The following is an 11,197-nucleotide window of genomic DNA, read 5'->3' as shown; positions in this document are numbered from 1 at the left end:
ATGTCCTTGGTTAACCCAAGGTTTCCGTTTAACCACACCCTTTATAAGTAGGCTACACCCCTCCACTAACAATTTCACCCGAGACAATGTCGGCGTACCTGGCATCGGCATCGTTACTCGTCAAAAGCTTATTCAAATTAAGTATTAATTAAGTATATAAGTATTAAAATTAAGGATGTCCAGTCCACATTGGGAGGGTTTTCAGGCCCCATCATGACATTCTAGGGCCCTATCATGACATTCTAAAGTGCATCGTCACTCGTCAAAAGTCTGTTCAAATTTAGTAGGATGTCCAGTTCACATTGGGAGGGGTTTCGTTATCAAACGTCGAGCGCATGGCGCAACAAGGTTTTTTAATCAGTCATGGGTGTGTTTGGGGCGTATAACATCATTTAAACCAATGAGAATGATATCTGCCATTCCCTTTAACGACGCAAAGCGCAATGTCAAATAAATGCATCGGTATTTTGACATTAAACGGCGCATTTGAAGGAGGCTGCTTGAGAGACCATATGGAATAGTCATTCCACTAAACCATGCTTTACTAAAAACCTAGCATAGCCTTCACGCATTTGCACTCTATTATTTGAACTCATTGGCAAAGTGAAACTAACTTCACCATGGTGTCAGTCAATGACAAGACAGTTATGTGCAGTTACCATTCTGAATGATGTTTTTCTGTTTCACTTTCACGACGGCCATGTGCATTTGGCACAGGTGTTGCATCTAAAATGTTCACAGGATTAGGCATACACTACATCAGTCAATTGGGGCTACTTAAAGGTCCCATGGCATGAAAATTTCACTTTATGAGGTTTTTTAACATTAACACGAGTTCACCTAGAGTATGGTCCCCCAGTGTCTAGAAATGGCGATAGGTGTGAACCGAGCCATGAGTATCTTTCTCCGCTTTTTATAAAATGAAAGCTGAAATGGCTCAATCTGGAATTTTCCCCTTATGTTGTCATAAGGGGAAAGGTTGCATCCTCTTTCTCTGTTTTGCCCGCCCAGAGAATTTGCCCTGCCCGTGAAAAAAATTAGCTACGACCCACCTTGCAAGCCTCATACTGTTTTTTCGTCGAGACATCATGGCTTGCAAACGAACGAAGCAGTTGCTCAGTGTTTGGATGTAGAAATGAACACAAAGTTTTTTTTAGTTTCTTCATCTGAGCCTCTGAAGAACCAGTGGGTTAATTTTATTTTCTCTGGAAATGCGCTGACACAACTTCCAAAGTTTTATATCTGCACCAAACATTTCACCAATGACTGTTTCCTGAACTTGGGCCTTGCTGACCGTCTGAAAATAAAGTCTGGATCAGTACCAACTCTGTTTCTGTCCCCACCCCTCACCTGTTTCTGTTTATTAGCCTTGTCACTGCCTCACCTGTTTCTTATGTTCATTACGAGACACTTTCTGACTTGTTGTGACCCATTTTCTCCATCCAGATTTAGATAAGGCCAGACAAGGCATACAAATATATATAAAGTATATAATATAAAAAAAACACAACTAAGCAATAAGGACAGTAGAAGATAAACAATATACTAAATATACTAAAATACAAATTATACTAAATAACACTTAATCTAAATTAATTCTAAAAAACATTATCCACATAGTGGGTGATTAATCAATCAAGAGGCGCTTGCAATGACTGAGGCAGGGACTGAGCCTGTGATTCTCTGTGCATAGTAAGCTAAGGTAAGGTTCTCTGTGTGAGTGAGTGTCATGGTGATGGTGCAAATGAGTAAGTCAAACAGTGCAACAGTGCAAGAATAAAGTCTCTATATCTATATATATATATAACTATCTTAAGAAAAGGTATAAGCACATGTAAGAAAAACACATGTAAGAAATATTATGAAGATGAATGAAGAGCTTCATTTTGAAAATCCTTTACAAATGTGGATTTACTATATATTGCCATGTATATACCACCTGAATTCAAAGTGCATTGAAACATCTTAGCTTTCCCTGCTAGTCTTGTCCATCAGGGTGATCAACCTCATAGCCACACCCACACTCACAGTTCTCATATCTCAACCAAACAATCATTACCCATAACCACCATAACCAGTCAAGCTACATTTTAAGATTCAGATTGTTGTGTTCCTAATCTAAATTATGTAATAAGATGTGAAGAGTGTGGGTCATGGGGTCATGTTTCTGACAGAACCTTGGTGATGAGGATCTACCTAGTAACATGTGTACGAAAGAAGATGATTGGGAGATGACATTTTAAATGCCCTGCTTAGCAGAGCATCTGAGAGGCCAAGAGTAAGTATAAGTATAAGTATATATATGCTACGACCCACCTTGCAAGCCTCATACTGTTTTTTCGTCGAGACATCATGGCTTGCAAACGAACGAAGCAGTTGCTCAGTGTTTGGATGTAGAAATGAACACAAAGTTTTTTTTAGTTTCTTCATCTGAGCCTCTGAAGAACCAGTGGGTTAATTTTATTTTCTCTGGAAATCTTTTGACACAACTTCCAAAGTTTTATATCTGCACCAAACATTTCACCAATGACTGTTTCCTGAACTTGGGCCTTGCTGACCGTCTGAAAATAAAGTCTGGATCAGTACCAACTCTGTTTCTGTCCCCACCCCTCACCTGTTTCTGTTTATTAGCCTTGTCACTGCCTCACCTGTTTCTTATGTTCATTACGAGACACTTTCTGACTTGTTGTGACCCATTTTCTCCATCCAGATTTAGATAAGGCCAGACAAGGCATAAAAATATATATAAAGTATATAATATAAAAAAACACAACTAAGCAATAAGGACAGTAGAAGATAAACAATATACTAAATATACTAAAATACAAATTATACTAAATAACACTTAATCTAAATTAATTCTAAAAAACATTATCCACATAGTGGGTGATTAATCAATCAAGAGGCGCTTGCAATGACTGAGGCAGGGACTGAGCCTGTGATTCTCTGTGCATAGTAAGCTAAGGTAAGGTTCTCTGTGTGAGTGAGTGTCATGGTGATGGTGCAAATGAGTAAGTCAAACAGTGCAACAGTGCAAGAATAAAGTCTCTATATCTATATATATATATATAACTATCTTAAGAAAATGTATAAGCACATGTAAGAAAAACACATGTAAGAAATATTATGAAGATGAATGAAGAGCTTCATTTTGAAAATCCTTTACAAATGTGGATTTACTATATATTGCCATGTATATACCACCTGAATTCAAAGTGCATTGAAACATCTTAGCTTTCCCTGCTAGTCTTGTCCATCAGGGTGATCAACCTCATAGCCACACCCACACTCACAGTTCTCATATCTCAACCAAACAATCATTACCCATAACCACCATAACCAGTCAAGCTACATTTTAAGATTCAGATTGTTGTGTTCCTAATCTAAATTATGTAATAAGATGTGAAGAGTGTGGGTCATGGGGTCATGTTTCTGACAGAACCTTGGTGATGAGGATCTACCTAGTAACATGTGTACGAAAGAAGATGATTGGGAGATGACATTTTAAATGCCCTGCTTAGCAGAGCATCTGAGAGGCCAAGAGTAAGTATAAGTATATATACTCTTTTGATCCCGTGAGGGAAATTTGGTCTCTGCATTTAACCCAATCCGTGAATTAGTGAAACACACTCAGCACACAGTGAGGTGAAACACACACTAATCCCGGCGCAGTGAGCTGCCTGCTTCAATGGCGGCGCTCGGGGAGCAGTGAGGGGTTAGGTGCCTTGCTCAAGGGCACTTGAGCCCACTGGTCGGGGCTCAAACCAGCAACCCTCCGGTTACAAATCCAGAGTGCTAACAACAGGATGTTGCATTGGCCGGGAATCGAACCCGGGCCTCCCACGTGGCAGGCGAGAATTCTACCACTGAACCACCAATGCGTGAGTGAGGTGCTATGTCTTTAGAGGAAGCAGTTTAGATGTGAAAAAGAAAAACAATGCTGGTGCCAACGCCTACGCCCCATAGCATACGGCAACATTTAAATACCCCCATGACACACAGATACAGAGTTAGTCAGGCTGCCAAGTAGAAAAACTGTTACAACAGCACAGCTCCACTAATTCATTTATTTTTTCACCAGCAGCCAGCAAAGCAACTAGATGTACCGCAGAGCGGTACAAAATATGACCGCCGCCCAGTCCAGCACATTTTTTCCACAAAAATAAATCACGCTGAAGGGCCTATATGATTCTAACTGTCTTATGCATTATCCACACTCAATTCTCACTGGTATCTGCTAGACAACAAGTACCAAAACATGATTAGTTCATAGATTTCACATGTAAAATTCATTTTATACAACCCCACCCCCATCTTGCCTGTTCATAATTCTGAGAAATTCTTGAATTGTGTGCATGTGTCGCGTGTACGTTTATGTTTATGTGTGTGGGTGTGTGTGTGTGTGTGTGTGTGTGTGCGTGCTTGTGTGTTTGCCTGCGTATGTGTGTTTGTGCATGTGCATGTATGCGTACATATGTCTACTGTGTGAGTATGTGTCATACGTATGATTACTGTGAATGTATGTGTGTGCGTGTGTATCAGTTTATGCACATGTGTGCACATGGAATGGGTTAACATGACCCCTGGAGGCAAACATACGGAAAAAAATGGTCCTCCTAAACCCTACGGTTCTCGAGATATTCACAGAAAACTGTGTCTGCCCTACCCTCCTTTCGGGGGGTGCAGTCCAGCGGGGGGGGCTACAGATCAAAACGAAAAACGATGGTTCCATGGTATCCATGTGGGGTTACATGCCCACCAAGTTTTGTCTACCCCGGTCTTTCAGTGTCCCGGGAATCCTTGACGGAAATTTGGACATGCGAAAAAGAAAAAAAAAGAAAAAAGAAAAAACCTACCTAAAAAACCTGACTAAACCTATATGAGCACCGCTTCGCTGCGCGGCGGTCATAATAAGTAATACCAGATACCAACTGACACTCACTGGTCACATCTTACAGGGTCAGACATTAAAAACACTGGCCTGGCTTTATATCTTCAGGGTGTGCTCTACAGTCACTGTTAGTATACTTTACTAAATATGACACTAATTATCCTGGTCTTTCAAGTCCCGCGTATAAAGGAGTGGTATGAGTATCAGAGCTAGTGAGTGGAGCTGAGCAGTGCGAATATATCGGCTCCTCCTCTGTTCAAATTCGCGGCAGATCGCTCTGTTCAATTTCACTACCCGCTCCACTTAAAAATCCTCCCACTCCAGTGAAATCGCTCCACTCTCGCTCAAATTTAAAAGAGGGAGAAATACAATAGGAGGACCACCTTTTTTTGTACAATGGGCATTACTTTGAAATGGCCACTTCAGTCGCGCATTACGCGTGAAGCTGCGTGAAACTTTAGTACCACTTTTAGCCACTGTGCGTTGCTCTGCCACTGTACATTGCTCTGTCAGTAGCCTGTCTGCCGCCCCTTCTGAAAAAGCAGGAGGCTACCTTGAAACATAATTGTTGCCAAGAGGAATCCCAGCCTATGAATTCAATAACTTAATTTGCTGTCTACGTTATTGTCAGTGTTGGGGGTAATGTGTTACAAAGTACAATTCAAATTTCAGTAATTCGTTACAGTTACTGAATAACTGTAACGTCCATTCCTGCGTTACTCTTGATATCTCTAATATATTGACTTATTGTTTCCATAGGCATGCAGTGCTTGCTTATTGAAAATATAGATTAGCCCTAGACACATTATTTTATGGTAGAGATATGTGCACGATTTCTCTCCTTGCACCGGGCTCTCCCTCAAACAGGTTGGCTTCAGCCCGCACCTCCCCCCATACGCAAATCAAAACAGTGTCTTGTGCAAGAACTGTTCATGCAGACTACAACTGGCGCGGTGTAGCCTACACAACTTTGTTCAAAATGTATGCATTCAAGTTAACTTTGCAAAGTTAGTGTTATAGCCTACTTATTACAACGTTGTCAATTGCAAACGCTAATTTATTCTAACGTCTCTCTACGGAACTTCCTGTTTAATTTGCGGAGGACGAAAGCACCTTTTTGATAATTGAGCCAGTAGAGAAATAACTGTTCAGAACTAATCTGTAGCCTAGGGTGGGGTTCTGCAGAAAACAATGTTGTTGGCGATTTAATACATAAGACATAAATGGTTGCGCTATAGGCCTAGTCAAGTTTGCAAGAAGGAGACATAACGCGTGAGCATGCCACACTATCCACAGCTGTGGTAGCGGGGGCAGGAGGATTACTGTTAGCGCAGGCTTTATATAAAATTCTTCAACAGAAGGCCTGCCTCGAATGCAGGCTTGCCCAAAATAAAGGCCTGTGATTTGCGCAGCCTACAGTAAGTAGGCTAAATAACAGACCCGCCGCAATGTGCGGTATGATGATTTTTTACGAGCAAGATGTTTTTGGTGCCCTACGCGCACTGCATGTTCTTAAATAACAATGATCATCAGTAATATTCGACCATTATTTTGTGTAAATGGGCTATGCATTGGGTTAGACACCAGGGGCCATATTCACAAAGCCTTTTATCTTACCACTAGGAGTACTCCTAAATAGCAATAAAAGATTTTAGCTAGGAGTTTCTCTTATTAAGTTATTCACAAAGCCTTTCAGGTAAGATCTACTCTTAGTAAGGAAAAATGACAACTCCTAAACTAAGAGTGAGTCTTCGTTGCTATGGATGCTTGGAGCTTGACTGAAGTGACCACCTTGATTGGCTGATAATTGTAACGCGGGAATGATTCCAAACACCTCCATTACGATGATGAGTGACAGGTCTGAGAATGCGTGCGCTACACAAGGATGGAAGATGATGAATAACTGAATAAAAGGCTAGCCTAAATGAATCAAGAATAAGGCAAAACAAATAGCCTAGTAGCCTAATGAAACATACGGATTGATGTAGTATCTTTGTAACATTATTAAATTACTCTGTTACTATGCCTATGCTTGCAAATTTTGCAAACATTTTATTTTTATTCACAATAACGTTACATTTAATTTACATGTTGACAATGAGTAGCTTAGTTTTGGTTGTTGTTGGTGGCGTTATTGCATGTTAGTTATAACCTGACTCTCGCCAGATGAATTTCGTTCCACCTAGCTCCACTCATCCATCTGGGAGCAATCCATTGGAGTGGTCAGAAGGCTGGGCCTTATTAAAAAAATCCTTGCAGATTGGATAAGCCACTTGTCCGTAGTGTTGCACCGTGCACCGATACTACAAAAGTATCGCAATACCCTGAAATTAAAAATGTCACGATACCTAATTTTATTAGTATCAATACTTTTAAGAATGACCGTGTTGTTTTGAAGTAACATGCGTGTGCGCAAGGCATGCTTTTAGTGCCTCCTCCCCTGTAGCCTGTGCGTCATTTCTCCTCACACACACGTATGCTGTCGTGCCATAAACAGTGAGACATTGCTGCTAGTTTAGGTGCTGTTGTAACACATAATAATAGGCTAATATCAAGTTGATTTGCTCACTTGCAGCTCTCAAGTTTGTGTTGCTAACCTACCTATTTAGGCAATTTAGGCCTACTATTGGGTTTAATGTCATTTAGAAATAGGCTACGCAACCATGGCAAACTTTTACATCTGGAGAGAGCTCCTTGCTAACTATCCCGCTAGCTCAGGTCATGTCTGTCATTAGGTGGAGTGGTCACTAAAACCATTAATGAACATTGCAAGACACTTAGCTCTTCTATGATCCCAGAAAGATTTTCTTCGACTTGTTCCACATTCCTTACGCACTATGCACAACTATTATTCACTAGCCTAAAACCGTGAGGCTGAAGGCTACTCTCACGTAGCCTATATCTTAAAGTGACAGGCACTCAATTACACCAATGTGCACTCAATTAGCCTTACACACCACATTAAAGATATGCCTAAGTGTAATACTTTAACAATCAATATGAAGTATTCAAATTCAAATTATTCAAATTATTTAGCCTCTAATAATTATGCAGATTATGAAATACTATACATTATTAACAAAATAACTTTATACGAATTCCAAAATATATCAAATAGAAACATATGACATAAGTCATCATTTTCCGTATGTGTGTGTGTGGAGAGTCGAGCAGAATCTAGGATGGCCACTGGTGTGGTGATCACACTATATTCACTATTACAGATGACGTGGGTGGGGGCCCCCAAATCAAATACATTTTTTAAAAAGTATCGAAGGAGTATCAAAATCACAATTCTTGACCTGGTATCGGTATCGAAACTATAATTTTGGTGACAACACTACTTGTCCGCCATCTATTGACGTGCTACTTCAACCACTCACATCGAAGCCAACCCGTGACGCTGAGAACAGTCTCACTGTCGCTTCTACGCTACGTCACATCTATAAAACTCCCGCCCTGCGTCCTGATTGGCTCTACCATACAATCTTGTGCTGAAATCACTCTCAACGGAATCGATCCCAGATGGATGTGAGTGGAGCTAGGCAGAACGAAATTCATCTGGCAGGAGTCAGGTTATGTTAGTTATGCCTACAATGCAAAATTGCTTCCTCACGATTGGAAGCTCCTGTAGCCGCAACATGGCGAAATGCCACAAAAACCGGTTTGTGAATAGGTCTGTGAGTTAGGAGTCCTCTCGACTTCTTTTCAGCTGTCACAGAGGTGGGAAGGTGGGATTTGTTGGGGGCAGGGCCGGATTAACAATTCATAGACCCCTGGGCACAAATGTCTGATGGCCCCCCCTGCCCCCCAGCCAACGTGAATCAGGCAGTCAGTTAATAGGCCTATATCATGAAGATTTTTCTTGCCATCTAGGCAAGAGCGCATCTGTGAGGCCAAGCCTCACCAAGCAGCCCGTTTGTTTACAACTAACATTACATTTAATTAAACTGCTTATAGGCTATGCCGAAATAGTTTTCAACATTTTGAATATTAGTGTCGGGTGAATTAGGAAATGTTCTCAAAGTAGCCTTATGGCTAAAAGCTGCTTGGGATCCCCCCCTGTCAAGCAATATAACCATAAAAACGTGCGGCCTGCACTCATTGTTTCAAAAGAAGTAATTTCGGCTTTGTCGGAACTGCCCATTGTAGGCTACGTATAAATAAACTTCCAAAACTAACGAAAAATATTTATCTTCTTTCAGTTAATTCAAAAGTTTCCAAAAAGTTAAAAACAGATGACGTGACGCGCGTCATTGACATAATGTGCAAATAATATAGCCTAGATATTCCAATATATTCGAATAATGTGTTTATTTTAGAGGGAAAATTCGAACGTCATTTTTGAGCAATTTTGACAGCCCTAGTCCACTGTGAAATTTCATGTCGGCTATTACTGTAACACCTTCCACCTAGCCCTAGTGAGTGGGGGTCGTTATTAGGTTGGATTTTGTAGTTAGGCTGCTGCAAATGTAACACCCTCGTTTCTATGAAACTGGAAACAACTGAACCAGGAGACTTTGTCACAAGACAAAACAGATGTCTCAAAGCCCATTAGATTAACGTGAGCCTGTGGTTTAGATTTGTAAGACAAATATTTGGTTAGACTAGGCTAGCTAACTTTACACTGACACAACATAACAATGCTCTGAAGTCGCGGTCAACATGAAATCCAAAACTTTTTGATCACCAAGTTGAAATTTCCAGCTCAACCACAAATAATTCCGATTCTTCTTAATATCATCCAATAACTAATTCAATGTTGATTTAGGCCTATAGGCTTAACTCGGCCTACCTAGCAACACCATTAAACACCACTTAAAAGTTCAACGAAGAGTTGCCATTCCTGCTGCTGTGCTGAAGAGATGAGGAGGGCACGGCAGGGCATGCCCAATGAAAATAAATTAACGCAACACAACACAGACCCCGCTTCTCTCGCGGCAGTCACTGACAGTAGCCTAGAATAAATGCATGGGGAAAAACACTTCCCTGAAAGTTAATATTTTGTCACTAGCAACATACATCTGTCCTTTGTCAAACACGGGAGCGTACCTATGTTCCCCGGGTCCTATGTTCCCCGCTTTGTATGGGACCGGGGAACATAGGACCCTTTTTTAAAACCCTAACCATAACCCTAACCCTAATCCTAACCCGAACCCCAAGCGGGGAACATAGGACCCGGGGAACATAGGACCTGGGGAACATAGGGATGACCCTGTCAAACACATTTGCATGTATAGCTCTGAACAAAACCGTTCAAGAGTTATTTAAGGAGAAGTCGAACGTGTGTTTTGTTTCATTCGTCCCTCCATCGTAAAACACTGAAAGTTAATATTTTGTCACTAGCAACATACATCTGTCCTTTGTCAAACACAGTTGCATGTATAGCTCTGAACAAAACCGTTCAAGAGTTATTTAACTAACGTAACTTTTGACCCGTAGGTCCGATTTTCAGGTATCGTTGGAATCCTTGGACCAAGCCGAGTTCAACGCACCCTATGACGTCATTTTCCGCCGTGATGGATTTTCCGCCATTTTGGATTTCATCAAAAACACTTAAAATGTATCAGGGGTCACATACTTTCTCTGATTCCCACCAAATTTTACACAGATCATCTTCAGACCAAGCCTCACAAAAGTTATCACTTTTCATCTTCAGAAGTATTACCGTTTGCCCGAAACAGCCAATCAAAATTTGCGGCGAAGCCGTCAAACAGGAAGTGAGCTCATATCTCAGCAACCCATTCATCTGTCATAACCAAACTTAGTACATGTACTCAGGACCCAATCGGGGATGCTCAAGAAATCTGGTGACCTTTGACCTCTAGGGGGCGCTGTAATTAAGAAACATGCCTTTTGGCCTGTAGCTGCTGTTGTGCTTAGAATTAAAATGCACTAGTGGTTTCAGGTAATACTGTTGGAGGTCCTTAGGCCAATCCAGGCCAACTTGTGATGTCATCATAATTGATTCGGCCGCCATATTGGATTTAATCAAAAACATCAAAAAGTTTTCACAGGTCACAAATTTCATCTGATCTTCACCAAAATTGGCACAGACCATCTTCAGACCATAACCTATCAATATATTGCTTTCTGGAACAATTGACAAAAGTAGTCTTCCGTAACAGCCAATCGAAATTGGTGGCGAAGCTGTCAAACAGGAAATAAGCTCATATCTCATCAACCCTACTATGTATCATAACCAAACTTACTACATAGATTCATGACCCCATTAGGAGGACGCACAAAACATTTGGTGACCTTTGACCTGTAGGGGGCGCTGTAATTAGCAATATTGCATTTTGA

At 40.9% G+C, this 11,197-nt stretch overlaps 1 non-coding gene across 1 annotated transcript; it reads right to left on the bottom strand.

Moving 5' to 3' along the window:
* Positions 1 to 3,810: 3,810 nt before the first annotated feature.
* Positions 3,811 to 3,881, bottom strand: trnag-gcc. The gene has a single exon. It is a non-coding gene; the product is annotated as a tRNA-Gly (tRNA).
* Between the last annotated feature and the right edge of the window lie 7,316 nt (positions 3,882 to 11,197).

This window comes from Alosa alosa, chromosome 2 (assembly GCF_017589495.1).
Source record: "Alosa alosa isolate M-15738 ecotype Scorff River chromosome 2, AALO_Geno_1.1, whole genome shotgun sequence".
In the NCBI taxonomy this organism is placed as follows: domain Eukaryota; kingdom Metazoa; phylum Chordata; class Actinopteri; order Clupeiformes; family Clupeidae; genus Alosa; species Alosa alosa.
Note: the sequence above shows the minus strand (reverse complement) of the source record. Positions and strands in the feature narration are given on the sequence as shown.